Source organism: Acomys russatus, chromosome 4, assembly GCF_903995435.1.
Source record: "Acomys russatus chromosome 4, mAcoRus1.1, whole genome shotgun sequence".
Lineage (NCBI taxonomy): Eukaryota > Metazoa > Chordata > Mammalia > Rodentia > Muridae > Acomys > Acomys russatus.
The window spans coordinates 38,426,151-38,443,542 of NC_067140.1; positions in this window are offsets into that span (position 1 = coordinate 38,426,151).

Below are 17,392 nucleotides of genomic sequence, written 5' to 3' on the forward strand. Positions count from 1 at the left end.
AAAGACAAAGATAACAGAAATACTTGGCCTAAGGCCCCTCACACTGGAGAGCTGTCAATTACTATGAGAGAAAAGGACCACTATGTATAAAAGCAAAAGTCCTTTGCAAGTCAATTATACTGAAAATAGCTAGTATTGACACATGGTGAAGGAAATGTCCCATCTGTCAGATCTCAATACAAATGTGAACACATACAGGTTAGTTATCATTTTCATTAATTTATTTATTTAATCACTTTACAGCCTGATATCAGACCCCTCCCTTCTCTTTTCCTAGTCCCACCCTCCCCTCTCCCTATTTCCCCCTTCCTTTCTCCTCAGAAAAGCTCTCCTCCCTCCCCTCCCCCCTGCTCCCCCTACACCCTGTGCCTCAGCTACAACACTGTGAATACAAAAGCACCATAGCACATCAATTCACAGGAGGACTAAGTCCATCCTCTCCTACTGAAGCCAGACAAGGTAGCCCAGCTATGGAAAAGAGATTCAAAAGCATGCAACAGTACCAGAGACAGTCTCTACTCCCATTTTTAAGGGACCCACATGATGACCAAGCAGTACATCTGCGACATATGTATACAGGGCCTAAGTCCACCCCACATACACTCTTTGGTTGGTGCTTAAGTCTCTATGAGTCCCCATGGGCCCTAGTTAGTTTACTCTGTAGGTCTTCTTGTCGTGTACTTGACCCCTCTGGCTCCCTCAAGCCTTCTTCCACTCTTCCAAAAGACTATCCCAAGTCCACATATTGTTTGGTTCTGGGTCTCTTCACCTGTTTACATCAGCTCCTGGATGAAGCCTCCCAAAAGACAGTTATGCTAGGCTCCTGCAGTCTCCAGCTGTTGGAAGTTTCAACTAGGATAACTCCAGTAGACTCCCAGGATCCTTCCCCATTCCAGAGATGCGACTCCCACTGATTTCCATTTTCTCTCCCAGTCCCCTAACCCTCATCTCCTGACACATGATTCCCACCCACTCTCCCACACAGATCCATCCTCCACCTACTTTAGATGCTCATTTTATTTCCCTTTCAGAGTGAGATTCAAGCATCCTTCCTTGGGCCCTCCTTGTTATTAGCTTCTTTGAGTCTGAGGATTGTATTATGATTATCCTGTACCTTATAACTAATATTCTCTTATAAATGAGTACATACCATGGGTGTCTTTCTGGGTCTTGGTTACCTCAATCAGGATGATCTTTTCTAGTTCCATCCATTTGTCTGCATTGTGTAAATGTGCCAGTTTCTTTATCCATTTTTCAGTTGAAGGACATGTAGGTTGTTTTCATGTTCTGGCTATTACAAATAAAGCTCCTATGAACATAGTTGAGCAGATGTCCTTGTTGTATTGCAGAGCATCTTTCAGGTCTATACCCAGTAGTGATACGGCTGGGTCTTGAGGTAGAACTATTCTTAATTTTGAGAGAATGCACCATATTGATTTCCAAAGTGGTTGTATAAGTTTGCACTCCCACCAGCAATAGAGCAGTGTATCCCTTTCTCTACATCCTCACCAGCATGTGCTATCATTTGTGTTTTTTATCTTAGCCATTCTGATGGATGTAAGATGGAATATCTCAGAGTTGTTTTCATTTGTACTTACCTAATGACTACAGATGCTGAATGTTTCTCTAAGTGCTCTCAGTCATTAGAGATTCCTCTGTTGAGAATTCTTTTTTTTTTTTTTAGCTCTGCACCCCCCTTTTTAACTGGGTTATTTGATTTGTTAGTGTTTAATTTTTGAGTTCAATATATATTTTGGATATTATCCCTTTGTCAGATGTAGGGCTGGTGAAGAATTGTTCCCATTCTGTAAGCTGACATTTTGTCCTACTAACAAAGTTCTTTGCCTTGCAGAAGCTTTCCAGTTTCATGAGATCCCATTTATCAATTGCTGATCTTATTGGCTGAACTGTTGATATTCTGTTTAGAAAGTTGTCTTCAGTGCCAATGTGTTCAAGGTTATTCCCTACTTTCTCTTCTATTACATTTAGTGTATCAAGTATATTTTGAGGTCTTTGATCCATTGGACTTGAATTTTCTGCAGAATGATAAATATGGATCCATTTGTATTCTTCTATATGAAGATATCCAGTTAGACCAGCACCATTTGTTGAAGGTGTTTTTATTTTTCCTTTGTATGGTTTTGGTTTCTTTGTCAAAAAACAAGTGTCCATAGATGTGTGGGTTTATTTCTTGGTCTTCAATCTGATTCCATTGATCAACCTGTTTTTTTGTTTTGTTCTTTTGTTTTGTTTTGTTTTGTTTTGCCAATACCATGCAGCTTTTATTACTATTGCTCTGCAGTACTGCTTTAAATCAGGAATAGTGATACCTCCAGAATTTCTTTTATTGTACAAGATTGTTTTAGCTAGCCTGTGCTTTTTATTTTTCGATATGAAATTGAGTATTGTTCTTTCAATGTCTGTGAGGAATTATGTTGGATCTTTTTTTTTTTTTTTTTTTTTTTTTTTTTTTTTTTTTATTTTTTTTTTTTTTTTATTTTTTTTTTTTTTATTAATTTATTCTTGTTACATCTCAATGTTTATCCCATCCCTTGTATCCTCCCATTCCTCCCCCCCCCCCATTTTCCCATTATTCCCCTCCCCTATGACTGTTCCTGAGGGGGATTACGTCCCCCTATATATTCTCATAGGGTATCAAGTCTCTTCTTGGCTACTTGCTGTCCTTCCTCTGAGTGCCACCAGGTCTCCCCCTCCAGGGGACATGGTCAAATGTGAGGCACCAGAGTATGTGAGAAAGTCGTATTACACTCTCCACTCAACTGTGGAGAATATTCTGACCATTGGCTAGATCTGGGAAGGGGTTTAAAGTTTACCTCCTGTATTGTCCTTGTCTGGTGCCTTAGTTTGAGCGGGACCCCTGGGCCCAAATCTGCCTATCATATTGTTCTACTTGTAGATTTCTAGGACCCTCTGGATCCTTTTATTTTGCTGTTCTCCCATGCGTCTCTCATTTAAAGTCCCAATAGGATGCCTTCCCCTCTGTCCCAGTTTCCTGGTAAGTGAAGGCTTTCGTGGGACATGCCCCTTGGGCTAGTATGCAGATATAAGTGAGTATATACCATTTGATTCTTTCTGCTTCTGGGTTAACTCACTCATTATGATCATTTCTAGCTCAATCCATTTATCCACAAATTTCGGGAATTCCTTGTTTTTAATAGCTGAGTAGTATTCCATAGTGTATATGTACCACAGTTTCTTTATCCACTCTTCTACTGAGGGACACTTAGGCTGTTTCCATGTTCTGGCTATTATGAATAAGGCTGCTATGAACATGGTTGAGCAAATTTTCTTGTTGTGTGCTGGAGCATCTTCTGGGTATATTCCAAGGAGTGGAATAGCTGGGTCTTGAGGAAGCCCTATTCCCATTTTTCTGAGATAGCACCAGATAGATTTCCAAAGTGGCTGTACTAGTTTGCATTCCCACCAGCAATGAAGGAGTGTTCCTCTCTCCCCACATCCTCGCCAGCATGTGGTGTCGCTTGAATTTTTGATCTTAGCCATTCTGATGGGTGTAAGATGGAATCTCAGAGTTGTTTTGATTTGCATTTCCCTGATGACTAAGGAGGTTGAGCATTTCTTTAAGTGTTTCTCAGCCATTTGATACTCCTCTGTTGAGAATTCTCTGTTTAGTTCCAAGCCCCATTTCTCAATTGGGTTATTCGGTTTGGTGGTGTTTAATTTCTTGAGTTCTTTATATATTTTGGATATTAGACCTTTGTCAGATGTAGGGTTGGTGAAGATTTTTTCCCAGTCTGTAGGCTGTCGCTTTGTTCTCTTGACAGTGTCTCCTGCCTTACAGAAGCTTCTCAGCCTCATGAGGTCCCATTTATTAATGGTTGACATTAAGGCCTGGGCCGTTGGTGTTCTGTTCAGGAAGTTGTCTCCTGTGCCAATATGTTCCAGGCTCTTTCCCACTTTTTCTTCTAAGTGAGTTAGTGTCTCTGGTTTTATGTTGAGGTCTTTAATCCACTTGGATTTGAGTTTTGTGCAAGGTGACAAATATGGGTCCAGTTTCATTTTTTTACACATAGACCTCCAGTTAGACCAGCACCATTTGTTGAAGATGCTATCCTTTTTCCATTGAATGGATTTGGCTTCTTTGTCAAAAATCAAGTGACCATATGTGTGTGGATTCATATCTGGGTCTTCGATTCGATTCCACTGATCAACCAGCCTGTTGCTGTGCCAGTACCATGCTGTTTAAGTACTATTGCTTTATAGTACAGTTTGAGATCAGGTATGGAGATTCCTCCGGAGCATCTTTTATTGTACAAGATTGTTTTAGCTATTCTGGGTTTTTTGTTTTTCCATATGAAGTTCAGAATTGAACTTTCAATGTCTTTAAAAAATTGTGTAGTTATTTTGATAGGGATTGCATTGAATCTATAGATTGCTTTTGGTAGGATGGCCATTTTTACTATGTTAATTCTCCCGATCCATGAGCAAGGAAGATCACGCCATCTTCTCAGGTCATCTTCAATCTCTTTCTTCAGAGTTTTGAAATTTTTTTCATACAAGTCCTTCACTTGCTTAGTTAGGGTAACTCCTAGATATTTTATATTGCTTGTGGCTAATGTGAAGGGTGTGGTTTTCCTAATTTCTTCCTCTGCAAGCTTGTCATTTGTGTATAGGAAGGCTACAGACTTTTTTGAGTTAATTTTGTATCCAGCCAATTTGCTGAAGGTGTTTATCAGCTTTAGGAGTTCTCTGGTGGAGTTTTGAGGGTCACTTATGTACACTATCATATCATCTGCAAAGAGGGATAATTTGACTTCCTCCTTTCCCATTTGGATCCCCTTGATCTCCTTTTGTTGTCTTATTGCTCTGGCTAGAACTTCGAGTACTATATTGAAGAGATATGGAGAGAGTGGGCAGCCTTGCCTTGTTCCCGATTTGAGAGGAATTTCCTTGAGTATCTCACCATTTACTTTGATTTTGGCTATTGGCTTGCTGTATATAGCCTTTATTATGTTGAGGAAAGTGCCTTGTATCCCCGATCTCTCTAAAACTTTAAACATGAATGGGTGTTGAATTTTATCAAATGCTTTCTCTGCATCCAAGGAGATAATCATGTGGTTTTTTATTTTCAGTTTGTTTATATGATGGATTACATTGATGGATTTCCGTATATTAAACCATCCCTGCATGCCTGGAATGAAGCCTACTTGGTCATGATGAATGATATCTTTGATGTGCTCCTGTATTCGTTTTGCAAGTATTTTATTTAGTATTTTTGCATCTATGTTCATAAGAGAAATTGGTCTGAAATTCTCTTTCTTTGTTGAGTCTTTGTGAGGTTTAGGTATCAATGAGACTATGGCCTCATAGAATGAATTTGGTAATTTTCCATCCATTTCTATCTTTTGGAGTAGCTTGAAGAGTATCGGTATTAGCTCGCCCTTAAAGGTCTGGTAGAATTCTGCACTGAAACCATCTGGCCCTGGGCTTTTTTTGGTTGGGAGACCATCGATGATTGCTTCTATTTCTGTCGGGGAAATGGGACTATTTAACTTGTTTATCTGTTCTTCACTCAACTTTGGCAAGTGAACTTGATCAAGAAAATCGTCCATTTCCCTTAGATTTTCAAATTTTGTGGCGTATATGCCTTCAAAGTAGGATCTTATGATTCTTTGAATTTCTTCAGTGTCTGTTGTTATGTCTCCCTTTTCATTTCTGATTTTGTTGATTTCAATACTGTCTCTCTGCCTTTTAGTTAGTTTGGCTAATGGTCTGTCTATCTTGTTGATTTTCTCAAAGAACCAGCTTTTGGTTTTGTTGATTCTTTGGACTGTTTTCTTAGTTTCTAATTTGTTAATTTCAGCCCTGAGTTTGATAATTTCCAGGCGTCTACTCCTCTTGGGTGTTTCTGCTTCTTTTTTTTCTAGGGTTTCCAGTTGTGTTGTTAAGATGCTTATGTGCGATGTTTCCAATTTCTTTTTAAAGGCACTTAGTGCTATGAATTTTCCTCTTAGCACTGCTTTCAATGTATCCCACAAATTTGGGTATGTTGTTTCTTCATTTTCATTGAATTTCAGAAACTCCTTGATTTCTTTCTTTATTTCTTCCCTGACCCAGGTGTCATTTAGCAGAGAGTTGTTTAGTTTCCACAAACGTGTAGGCTTTTTGTTATTTCTGTTGTTGTTGAATTGCAGCCTAAGAGCATGGTGATCTGATAGGATACAAGGTATTATTTCAATCCTCTTGTATCTGTTGAGGCTTGCTTTGTGACCTACGATGTGATCAATTTTGGAGAAGGTTCCATGGGGTGCAGAGAAGAAGGTGTATTCTTTCTTGTTTGGGTGAAAGGTTCTATAGATATCTGTTAGATCCATTTGACCCATGGCATTGGTTAATGATGTTATTTCTCGGCTTAGTTTCTGTTTCAATGACTTATCCTTCAGTGAGAGTGGGGTGTTGAAGTCTCCCACTATTATTGTGTGGGGATCGATGTGTGGTTTAAGCTTTTTTAGGAGATCTTTTACATATGTGGGTGCCCTTGTATTGGGAGCATAGATGTTCAGAATTGTGATGTCATCTTGGTTGACTTTACCTTTGATAAGTATGAAGTGTCCTTCCTCATCCCTTTTGATTAATTTTGGTTGAAAGTCTATTTTGTTCGATACTAAAATGGCTACACCTGCTTGCTTCTTGTGACCATTTGCTTGGAATATTTTTTTCCAACCTTTTACCCTGAGGTAATGCCTTTCATTATGGGTGAGATGTGTTTCTTGGATGCAGAAGAATGTTGGGTCTTGTTTATGTACCCATTCGGTTAGTCTGTGTCTTTTTATTGGAGAATTGAGGCCATTGATGTTGAGAGATATTAATGACCAGTGACTGTTAAGAGTCTTAATTTTGATGTTGTTTCCAGTCGAGCGTTTGTGTAGTTGTGTTTTTGCCATGGGATAGTTATCTATTTCCTGGGTAGTTTTGGTTGTAGCTTGACCCTTTGGGATGGAGTTTTCCTTCTAGTACCTTCTGTAAAGCTGGGTTTGTGGATAGGTACTGTTTGAATTTGTTTTTGTCATGGAATATTTTGTTTTCTCCATCAATGGTTATTGATAATTTTGCTGGGTAAAGTAGTCTGGCCTGGCATCTGTGTTCTCTTAGGGTTTGCAGGATCTCTGTCCAGGACCTTCTGGCTTTTATGGTCTCTGCTGAGAAGTCAGGTGTAATTCTGATAGGTTTACCATTAAATGTTATTTGGCCCTTTTCCCTTGCAGCTTTTAATATTTTTTCTTTGTTCTGCATGTTTTGTGTTTTGATTATTATGTGGCGGGCAGTTTTTCTTTTCTGGTCAATTCTATTTGGTGTTCTGTAGGCCTCTTGTATGTTTATAGGCATCTCTTTCTTTAGATTGGGGAAATTTTCTTCTATGATTTTGTTGAGAATAGTTTCTGGGCCCTGGAGTCTGATGTCTTCTCTTTCTTCAATGCCTATTATCCGCAAATTTCTTCTTTTCATGGTGTCCTTAATTTCTTGGATGTTTTGTGTCAGGAGTTTTCCAGATTTGGCATTTTCTTTAATGGTTGATTCAATATCTGTGATTGTATCTTCTAGCCCTGAGATTCGTTCTTCCATCTCTTGGATTCTGTTAGAAAAGCTCACCTCTGTGTTGCTCGCCTTCTTCTCTGAGGTCTCACGTTCTCGTTTTTCTTCTGTCTGTGTGTTTATCATTGAATCCATTTTCATTTTCAGATCTTGAACTGATTTTTTGATTTCTTTCATCTGATTTTTTGTATATTCCTGAGTTTCTTCCATTGCCTCTTTATAGGTCTTCAGAGCTTGAACCGTTTTAGCTATTTCTTTCATCTGGTTGTTTGCATTTTCCTGCAATTTTTCCAGTTCCACTCTATGTGCTTCTTTTATGTCTCTCACCTGTTTGTCTGCGTCTTCCTGCATTTGATTACGAATTTTATTTGTTTCCTCCATTATCATCCTCATTACTAAGGATTTGAGGTCATTTTCTTGTATTTCCGTTGTATTTGAGTTCTCTGGGTGGTTTTCTTTGGGATAGCTGGAAACTGGAGACGCCATGTTGTTTTGGGGTTTTTTTGCGTATGCTTTTTCGTTGTCCTTTAGACATCTTGCCGTCTTTGTTTTTGTTGGGTAGCTTCCAGAGTTGAATGGAGGGTGTCTGATGATAGATTCACTTGTTTTCTTACGATTTCCCTAGGCTGCGAGCTCAAAGCTTCACTGGTGTGGATGTTAGGAGGTTAGCCCTGTTGTTCTGGTCTCTCACAGCCAGTGATCCTCAGTCCCTCTCTGCTGTGGATCCTGCAATTGTTCTGGGTCTCTGAATGAGCGTTGGGTCAGGCCAAGGTATCCACAGCCTTCTGTGTTCCCTGCCAAGTCCAGCCAGGAGCACTGGGGCCGAACCACGGGCAGAACTCAGCTAGATTCTCAGGGCCAGAACCGTCTGCCAAGCTCAGCTAGGGATTTTGGGCCCAAAATGCACACAGGGCCCAGCCAGAATTTTTGGGCTGGGACTACGCACCAAGCTCCACTAGGGCCTTTTGGCCCAAAGTGCGTGCTGTGGTCAGTTATTGACTCAGGGCCCGAACTGACCACCAATCTCAGCCAGGAATTCTGGATTCAAACTGTACACTGTGTCCAACCAGAGTCTTAGAGCTGGTGGAACCGAGAGCTCTGTCCAGCCTGTGCCACAGCAGGAGAACTGCGGCTGCTCTGAGTTAGCGCCAGTAGTGGAACAAGTGCTCCACCCGGACTGTGTCACCGCAGGGGAGCTGCCGCTGAGCTGAGGTGGTGCCTAGGATGGAACCTCGCACGTCACCAAGCCTGCGCCACAGCAGGAGAACTGCGGCTGCTCTGAGTTAGCGCCAGTGGTGGGACAAGTGCTCCGCCCGGACTGTGTCCCCGCAGGGGAGCTGCCGCTGAGCTGAGGTGGTGCCTAGGATGGAACCGAGCACGTCACCAAGCCTGCGCCACAGCAGGAGAACTGTGGCTGCTCTGAGTTAGCGCCAGTGTTGGAACAAGTGCTCCGCCCGGACTGTGTCCCCGCAGGGGAGCTGCCGCTGAGCTGAGGTGGTGCCTAGGATGGAACCGAGCACGTCACCAAGCCTGCGCCACAGCAGGAGAACTGCGGCTGCTCTGAGTTAGCGCCAGTGGTGGGACAAGTGCTCCGCCCAGACTGTGTCCCCGCAGGGGAGCTGCCGCTGAGCTGAGGTGGTGCCTAGGATGGAACCGAGCACGTCACCAAGCCTGCGCCACAGCAGGAGAACTGCGGCTGCTCTGAGTTAGCGCCTGTGGTGAAACCAAGTGCTCCGCCCAGACTGTGTCACCGCAGGGGAGCTGCCGCTGAGCTGAGGTAGTGCCTAGTGTGGAGCAGCGTGCTCAACTACGCCTGCGCCACAGCAGGGGAGCTATGGCCACGCTGAGTTAGTGCCTCAGGCAGAATTGTTTGCTGGGCCGGGCCAATACCCGGGACTCTGGGGCCGAACTGTCCGCCGAGTCCAATCTGGGTCCAAAGGCTCCACGCGACCCAAATCCTGCCCCGAGTCCCCTCTCCCGCAGCAATTCCCACCAGCCACCACACCAATCGCCTCCACCGGAAGGCTATGAGCTGCAAACCTCAGCCGCCGCTGCTGGTGCCGCTGGTGCTGCCGCCTCTGCCGCTGCCACTCCGATCAGAGAAAAACCACGCTCCTCCCGTGTGCAGGGGCACGCAGGTCCTCCGCACCCTGGTCCCTCCGAACCGTGGAGCACTCCCGCTGCCGTGATGTTCGGACCTCGGTGTTCCTGGCTCAGAAATCTGTGCAATTCCCTGAATTGTTCACTGGAGCCTCCAAACGCGGTCCACACTGCTCGCCGCCATCTTGGATCCTCCTTATGTTGGATCTTTAATGGGATTTTCATTGACTATGTAGACTACTTTTGGTAGGATGGACACTTTTAGTGTGTTTATCCTATTGATCCATGAATATGAAACATCTGTCCATCTTCTGATAGCTTCTTTAGTTTCTTTCTTCAAAGACTTGAAGTTCTTGCCATACAGGTCTTTCACTTGTTTGGCTAGAGCTACACCAATATATTTTATATTATTTGTGGCTATTGTCAAGGGTGTTATTTCCTTAAGTTCATTCTCAGCCCATTTATCATTTGTATAAAGGATGGCTACTTTTTTTTTTCAGTTAATTTTGTATCCAGTCACTTTGCTGAAGGTGTTTGTCAGCTGTAGGAGTGCTTTCGTAGAATTTTGGGGTCTTTGATCTATACTATCGTATAGTATGATCTATCAATAGTGATACTTTGACTTCTTTTCCAATTCATATACCCTTGATCTCCTAGAATTTCAAGTACTATAGATATGAAGATAGTGGCAAGCCTTTTCTTGCCCCTGATTTTAGTGGAATTGATTTAAGTTTCTCTCCATTTAATTTGAAGTTGGCTATCAGCTTGCTGTATGTTGCTTTTATTGTATTTAAGTATGGGTCCTATATCCCTGAAATCTCCAAGACTTTCAACATGAAAGAGTGTTAGATTTTGTCAAAGGCCTTTTAAATATCTAATAAGATGATCATGTGACATTTTTCTTTAAGTTTGTTTATACGGTGGATCACATCGATGGATTTTTGTATATCAAACCATCTCTACATTCCTGGTATGAAGGCTACTTGTCCATGGTAGATGATGTTTCTGATGTGTTCTTGGATTCAGTTTGCAAGTTTGCCTTAAGCTTTTCACCTCATAGATTCCCTCAGTTTGGCCTTTTCTTTATTGTTTCTCTTTCAATTTTCAGGTCTTGAACTCTTTCATTCATTTCCTTCACCTGTTTGATTGCATTTCTATATTTCATAAAGGGATTTATTCATTTCCTCTTTAAAGGCCACTGTTTTTGTAAGGTTGGGTGTAAGGTCACCTTATTGTGCTTCAGCTGTGTTAGGATATTCAGGGCTTTCTATAGCAGGATAGCTGGGCCATGGCATAGTCATATTGCCCTGGCCCTTGTTAATTGTGTTCTTACCCTGGCATTTATGGCGGTCATCTCAGGTGATAGCTGGATGTTTCTGATGTGAGCAGGACTCCTTGGGGGAGGCAAGCAAAGCCTTGGTCATGACAACAGACCTCAGCGAACAGCCCACTGCTCATGTCTGCTGGGTGTGCCCCAGGTAGACCTGAATGTTCCTGAGGTCTGGCAGGCCTCCTCAGAAATTGACACAGAGCTATGGAGATCAGAGGAGAGATTGTAACACACCTCTTCTGGTTGTGCTCCAGGAAAACCAGGCAGGCATTGGACTGGTAGGGAGAGGTATAAGCTAGATGTTCCTGGGGCCCTGCAGGCCTCCTCAGGAAGGTGGGCAATGGAGCTCAGAGGGCAATGTGTAGTTTACCTCTGCTGGCTGTTCTCCAGCTGGGTCTGACAGGCAGGGGACATTCTACTTTTAAATGGGGAGAAAAGAAGAAAAATTAATTGGATCTGAATCTGAATTGAACTTATTACGCCACCCCCCCCCAAGCTGATAGTACTGACTTAAATATGTAATGTTCCTAAATTGCATTTCATTTTGACCAGTATATATCAAAAAAAATAAGAAAAGAAAAAGAGAAAAACAAAACCAGCAGTTTGTAACCTCCTACCTATCCTCAATTTCTTTGCTTCATTCCATATTCTATAGATCTTTACGAGTTCCTGGTAGGGATAAAGCCTAGCTAGTTCTAAGCACAATAATATTTATATTTAATTCAGAAAGTAACAGCAGATTTACAATGTGGCATGAGCTAACTCAATAGAAAAAGGAACCAATGTAATTATAATGTGTCTGAGCTATGAGCTATGAGTGTACGAGCCTGTCATGAAATCCAGACTCAGGGTGGTATCTGGGTGATACCACCCACAGCCATCAGCACACAACTACAGTGACACAACCTAAGCACTACCAAGAATTCATCACCCAGCACCTCTGGCTCACATTTTTATAATTATCTAGGGGAACAGGGCTTAGAACTGCTGTGAATTGAATGACTCTCGGATGGCAACAGAAGAGCTGTCCTGGGCAGAGTGTTAAGATAATGTTCCCTGTGGGGACTAAAGGAAGCAAAAATGGTTATGGGCTGCAGCCAGCAGAGAAAGACTTATAAGTAGCATAGGCAGGTTTACTCAGACATCTGCTTCCTCGGCAAGAGCAGTCCTGCTAAGGTTGAGTTTTCAATTCTCCCAGGAACTATCCTCATGACACTTATTATAAGTCAAATAGCAATATAACACTGTCCTTAGGGGGAATTCGCTCTCATTTTGACTGCCATGTGAGAGAAGGCAGAGAAAGGACAATGTTCTCACTGTGAGCTCTTTCTCACCTTCTCCAAGTCAGAGAAGAGCAACACCATGAGCTTGCAAGTGGGCACAGCTCCTCAAAGGACTTCCTGTTTTCTGCCCAAGGATCTATTTCCCCAACAATTAATTTCTAAATCTGTCATTTAATCATTACACCAAAAGGACACTGAAAATGAAAATTACTGCAGCATTTACATACTCAACTGGAGGAGATTCTGACTTTTAGATCCTTGCAATTAGTTTGTTCCGTGTCCTGTTCTCAATACTTAAATGGTTTGTCCCTCATATCTGGGTGCCTCTACTTACTTCCTGGTATTTTATGTTGTAAAACTAATTGTCCTCTTTAAGCATTATTATATGAGCAATCTATTGCAAACAAATTTGCCCCTTGCTGTCCTAAATAATAACGACTTCACAAAGAAGCTGTGTAAGGTTCTAGCTAATGAGATATATGTTGACAAATACAAACATCCTACTTTCTTTTTATATATTAAATCAATTAAATGAAATCAAATGAACCTTCTTCCTTTCCATTTATGCAAGGTCAATAGCAAAGGCATTCTACCAACTGAAAATAACCTATGATTAGTTTTTGGCTAATTAAACCAGCTCACCATAGAGATAGGTTTGTTACCACATACTACCTGCAAAAGGCTAAATGTTTTAATTTATGCTGCTTTTTTTTCTTTGTGTGTATGTGATATGGTGTTAGTGTGTTTGCATGTGTATGTGCACATACGTACATGTGCATGTGGATGTCAAAGATCATTGTCAAGTTCCTTCCCTAACCATTTTATACCTTATTTTTTGAGACAATGCATCTCCCTAAACCTGGAACTCACCGACTTAGAATGATAACCTTGCAAGCAAATCTGAGTAATTATACTGTCTCTATAATGCTAGTATTAGGACTCCAGGCAAGCATCATGATACCCATTTTTCTATGTGATGTGGGATGCCAAACTCAAGTCTCATGCCTGTGTGACAAGCACCACACTGACAGGCATCTTCTCAACTCCAGAACTATGTTATTTGGGTACACGAAATGACATTAAACAATAAAAAAAAAAACAAGTCTAAAGCTTTCTTAGAAGGTATCTTGTGTGTGTGTGCATGTGTGTGTGTGTGTGTGTGTGTGTGTGTGTGTGTGTGTGTGTGTGTGTGTGTGTCAGAGAGAAACAGAGACAGAGATGGATATTTTACAATCAATACTATGACCACAATACCTGCCAGGAAAAAAAAACCTTCAGAGAAAAATATTTATTTTAGTTCATAGTTTAGACAGACTATAAAGTCAGGATGGAACAGAAAAATCCAGGTCATGGCAGGTCAGAAAGAAGAGAGAGCAAAATTGTCTCCTTTTGTTCTTTTTACTCTACTCAGCTTACAAGTCCACAGGATGGTGCCACCCATATTTAGCATGTGTCTTCCACTCACTTCTCCCTGGAAATTCCCCTCACAGTCACCCCCAGAGACTCCTAATCAATCCCCAAAATGCTTCTTAACCCAATCCGGTTTACCATCAAATTTAACTGTTACATGCTAGGCAGACAACTCAGTGTGGAAAGGGCTCACTTCATAAGCATGAGGACCTGAGTTTGAGTCCTCATTACCCATATTAAAGAGAAAGATCTGGACCATATGTGCCTGTGATATCAAGTTTGGGGTGGGGGGACAGGAACAGGGTCCCTTAGATTTTCTCCAGCTACTATAGTTGAGCTAGAAAATCCAGCCTCAATCAGTGACACTGTCTCAAAAGATAAAGTAGAGAGTGACTGAAAATTCCCAGTGGCAGTCTCAGACCTCACTATGAACACAGATGTACATATCCAACTGCACACATACTTGTTTGTACATACATGTAAATGTGTATATATATATATATATATACATGTTCCATGGTTCTTCCTGCTATATATAGTTTATTTTATTTATGTATAATAATATATGTTAAAAAAAGAAATATAATAAAAAAGAAAAAACATAAATAAATAAATGAAAATGGAGTACAAATTGAAAAGAACAAGTTGTGGTTCATACGGAGGAACACTAGCTGAGTGTGCAGATATTTCATTGCGTGTTCACCGTGATTACATCAAGTTGGGTACAACCTTCCCTGAGTCACAGGCTCACTGCCAAAATTAAACTAATAATAGCACCTACCTCCGAAGGGATCCAGAAGAATTAAATAAAGAAATGCCAGTGTGAATTTAGTGCCCAGTCTATACGGAAGACCATGAGGATGTCAATGATTCCTTTAATATCTCAATGTTAAGCTACGAAAATACTGGATTGAGGTCTGGAATTGCTGTACGCAACCTAGTGTGATGGAAACCTTGACTCAATCTACTTAAACCACAAAACAGACCAGCCACATTCAAAAGAATCAATTTCCTTTATAATCTCATTCCCACTCACTCTTTTGTGACCTAAAAGGTAGAAGTTTGAAAGAGCATATTTTATAGGAAAAACAGGACATTAAATTATAGAAGACTTTCTCAACTCCAAAGAACCACACTTGACCAGGAGCCAACAGAAGCCACTTCAGCCAAGAGCAAATCATAAGTAGACCTTAAGCTTTATTCACTCCAGTTAACAAGCTTGTGTTGAGAGTCTATTTTATGCTAAGAGCTAGCGCTTTACTTCTTTTTCTTCCAAAACTCTAAACAGCTCAACCTCAGTCTAATCAAGCATAAGAAATTATCTGGATACTTCTCAAAAAAAATCTCAAGTGCCAAGTTTCCATGCCAGTCAAAACCTTCAGACAGTCAAGGCTTTCAAGGGACATTTAGTGAGCTCCAAATAGACCTGTTTTCACAGAAAATTATTTTTCTGACTTTTAAAGTAACCCATAGATTTAACAGACAGATGTGATTCTATAGAAAAATAAGGTAAAATAGTTAGATGAAGTCTTCAAAAGCCTCAGAGACCTACAGAATATCGCATTGGAAGATATTTTTATCATTCTAAAGATTCATTGACAACAAGACAGGTTAACTCCTGGCAACACCCAGCCTACCTCAAAGAAGATGATGAACATCAAAGAACCTCTTTATGGCTGTGGCTTCAAATGTGGCAAATCAGCCACTGGGCAAAATGTCTTAGGTTCTGCCACAGACAGAATTCTGCCTGAAAATGGGCAAGCTTGGATGCAGGCAGAGTCAACAGTCAAATTCTGCCAAAACAGGGTAAGCAAGTCCTCAGTTATTCCCTGTCTTGAGAATATGTCTGTCAGTTATATTGGGCCAGAAGGCTGAAGATGACGCACAGATGTTATAGAGCTTTGGGTGAATGTTCTGGCAGTAAATTGCCTCTGCCATTTTTTCATCTTGGAAGCTGCTAACATGCACTTCAGGTTCACTCAGGTTTTATGTTTTATTCCTTATCAAGACTCTGAGGGTAATTGAAGACCAGATAGTTGAGACTTACAATTAAGTTAGCTGGTTAGGGGTTAAGAAGTTTCAGGTCTAGATCTAGATAGATGTTTTAAGTTAATAGAGATGAGATAAAATAGATATTGATTTTTCATTCAGAATTCTAGTCTCAACAAGATAGGAAAGATGTTTACTTCAAGTTTGCCAAATACAAAAAGCCAAATCACCATGAGTGTAAAAGAAATATAATTCATGATTGTTTCATGGGTCTTCCTGCTCTTTGTAATTCATGATTGTTTCATGGGTCTTCCTGCTCTTTGTAATTTATTTTATTCACGTATAATAATATATGTTTAAAAAGAAATAAAATGATAAAAAGAAAAAACATATATAAATAAATAAAAATGGAGTACAAACTGAACAAACAAACAAAACCAAAAAAGGACACAAGAAATAAAGTTGTCCCGCTTCTCAGAAACTACTGCTGATGTATAAAATCTACAGTTTTGGCCAATCCAATATATACAAATCCATAAAACTATAAACTACTTTGCAATCTAATTACTAAACAGCCAGTTGTCTCTCTATGATGGTAACTGTGGATCCAAGTGGGCTTTTTCATTATAAAAGATGCCATTGTTTTCCACTATATTGAAGTTTCATTTCATTAAACATTTTCACTGTGTATCAGGTGGTTTTCAAAGTGTGGGGTGTTGCATGTGTCAGTAGGTGTACTTCTGTGTGTGCATGCATGTGCATGCGTGTAAACAAAAACTGAAAATGACAGCACCAATTGACATGCCAATGTGTATGGATAAAACCTCACAAGGCCCTATCATTAGGTGAAGAGCGACAGACAATCAATGAGCTCCCTGTAGATTATCCAAATCCCTATCCACTAGCTCTACACACATATACATATGAGCAACACTAAATAAACTCAGCAAGTTGTCTTTATATATGCAACAATAATAAGTAAAGAAAAAAAAGGGCCATGAATTTCAGAGGGAGTAGGTGGTGTGTGTGTGTGTGTGTGTGTGTGTGTGTGTGTGTGTGTGTGTGTGTGTGTGCAGAAAGACAAGAGCTTACCAGTCTAGAATACTGATCCTTCTAGAATGCTGTCTATAACAGACACAACCCTCCCTTATGATTTTCCTGATTAAATACAAAATACCCACCTTTCTGGTATCAGGAGGTTGGTCTGAGCCTCTCATCCTCCTACCAGCCTCTTTATTGTCTTTATCAGATGCAGAAATATATCTACATGTGCTTATATATCTCCAGTTACTGAAATTAGAAAGTTCTAATTCATATTACGACTAATTTCTATTCTGTAATTGGTAGACAAGATGATCTTCACATGTATACAGTGCCTTTCAGGTGAGTTTTAAATGGCCAGGCCCTAAAATCCTCTCTGCATGCAGCAGCAGGCTAAGGAAATGAGATTTCCTCAACCCCTGTCTGCTGCTGTTCACACTGAATGTCATTGGCTTATTCCTTGGCTACAGGTGCTCCCACTCATTCTAGATGTTTCCGTAGGGTTTCTCGCCTCTTCTCAGAATGAGTACTTAGCAAGCACTACTTGCTACATGGACCAAAGCTACTATTCATGAGTTTCAGTGATATCTGTGGAGGATATTTAATAGTCGCTCACCTCCTGCCTTTTTTCCCTAGCCAAGCACACTGGGATGCCACCTCTGTACTT